Source organism: Corylus avellana, unplaced genomic scaffold, assembly GCF_965113065.1.
Source record: "Corylus avellana unplaced genomic scaffold, dhCorAvel1.hap1.2 HAP1_SCAFFOLD_148, whole genome shotgun sequence".
In the NCBI taxonomy this organism is placed as follows: domain Eukaryota; kingdom Viridiplantae; phylum Streptophyta; class Magnoliopsida; order Fagales; family Betulaceae; genus Corylus; species Corylus avellana.
In genome coordinates this window covers 1-2500 of record NW_028290547.1, presented here as the reverse complement: position 1 = coordinate 2500, position 2500 = coordinate 1, and positions in this window count along the sequence as shown.

Sequence of the window (2500 nt, the reverse complement as noted above, 5' to 3'; positions counted from 1 at the left end):
GGGATGAATCGAAAAAGAAAGATTTATTGGTTCTACCTCCTATTTTTTATGAAGAGAATGAATCCTTTTATCGAAGGATCAGAAAAAAATGGGTCCGGACCTCCTGCGGGAATGATTTGGAAGATCCAAAACCCAAAATAGTGGTATTTGCTAGCAACAACATAATGGAGGCAGTCAATCAATATAGATTGATCCGAAATCTGATTCAAATCCAATATAACACCTGTGGGTACATAATAAATGTATTGAATCGATTCTTTTTAATGAATAGATCCGATCGCAACTTCGAATATGGAATGCAAAGGGATCAAATAGGAAATGATACTCTGAATCATAGAACTATAATGAAATATACGATCAACCAACATTTATCAAATTTGAAAAAGAGCCAGAAGAAATGGTTCGATCCTCGTATTTTTATTTCTCGAACCGAGAGATCTATGAATCGGGATCCTAATGCATATAGATACAAATGGTCCAATGGGAGCAAGAATTTCCAGGAACATTTGGAACATTTCATTTCTGAACAGAAGAGCCGTTTTTATTTTCAAGTAGTGTTCGATCGATTACGTATTAATCAATATTCGATTGATTGGTCTGAGGTTATCGACAAAAAAGATTTGTCTAAGTCACTTCCTTTCTTTTTGTCCAAGTTACTTCTTTTTTTGTCCAAGTTTCTTCTTTTTTTGTCCAAGTTTCTTCTCTTTTTGTCTAACTCACTTCCTTTTTTCTTTGTGAGTTTCGGGAATATCCCCATTCATAGGTCCGAGATCCACATCTATGAATTGAAAGGTCCGAATGATCAACTCTGCAATCAGTTGTTAGAATCAATAGGTCTTCAAATCGTTCATTTGAAAAAATTGAAACCCTTCTTATTGGATGATCATGATACTTCCCAGAAATCGAAATTCTTGATCAATGGAGGAACAATATCACCATTTTTGTTCAATAAGATACCAAAGTGGTGGATGATTGACTCATTCCATACTAGAAATAATCGCAAGAAATCTTTTGATAACACGTATTCCTATTTCTCAATGATATCCCACGATCAAGACAATTGGCCGAATCCCGCGAAACCATTTCATAGAAGTTCATTGATATCTTCTTTTTATAAAGCAAATCGACTTCGATTCTTGAATAATCCACATCACTTCTGCTTCGATTGTAACAAAAGATTCCCTTTTTATGTGGAAAAGGCCCGTGTCAATAATTATGATTTTACGTATGGACAATTCCTCAATATCTTGTTCATTCGCAACAAAATATTTTCTTTGTGCGGCGGTAAAAAAAAACATGCTTTTTTGGAGAGAGATACTATTTCACCAATCGAGTCACAGGTCTCTAACATATTCATACCTAACGATTTTCCACAAAGTGGTGACGAAAGGTATAACTTGTACAAATCTTTCCATTTTCCAATTCGATCCGATCCATTCGTTCGTAGAGCTATTTACTCGATCGCAGACATTTTTGGAACACCTCTAACAGAGGGACAAATAGTAAATTTTGAAAGAACTTATTGTAAACCTCTTTCAGATATGAATCTATCTGATTCAGAGGGGAAGAACTTGCAGCAGTATCTCAATTTCAATTCAAACATGGGTTTGATTCACACTCCATGTTCTGAGAAATATTTACCATCCGAAAAGAGGAAAAAACGGAGTCTTTGTCTAAAGAAATGCCTTGAGAAAGGGCAGATGTATAGAACCTTTCAACGAGATAGTGCTTTTTCAACTCTCTCAAAATGGAATCTATTCCAAACATATATGCCATGGTTCCTTACTTCGACAGGGTACAAATATCTAAATTTGATATTTTTAGATACTTTTTCAGACCTATTGCCGATACTAAGTAGCAGCCAAAAATTTGTATCCATTTTTCATGATATTATGCATGGATCAGATATATCATGGCGAATTCTTCAGAAAAAATTGTGGAAGACACAATGGAATCTGATAAGTGAGATTTCGAGTAAGTGTTTACATAATCTTCTTCTGTCCGAAGAAATGATTCATCGAAATAATGAGTCACCATTGATATCGACACATCTGAGATCGCCAAATGTTCGGGAGTTCCTCTATTCAATCCTTTTCCTTCTTCTTGTTGCTGGATATCTCGTTCGTACACATCTTCTCTTTGTTTCTCGAGCCTATAGTGAGTTACAGACAGAGTTCGAAAAGGTCAAATCTTTGATGATTCCATCATACATGATTGAGTTGCGAAAACTTCTGGATAGGTATCCTACATCTGAACTGAATTCTTTATGGTTAAAGAATCTCTTTCTAGTTGCTCTGGAACAATTAGGAGATTCTATAGAAGAAATACGGGGTTATGCTTCTGGCGGCAACATGCTATGGGGTGGTGGTCCCGCTTATGGGGTCAAATCAATACGTTCTAAGAAGAAATATTTGAATATCAATCTCATCGATCTCATAAGTATCATACCAAATCCCATCAATCCAATCGCTTTTTCGAGAAATACGAGACATCTAAGTCA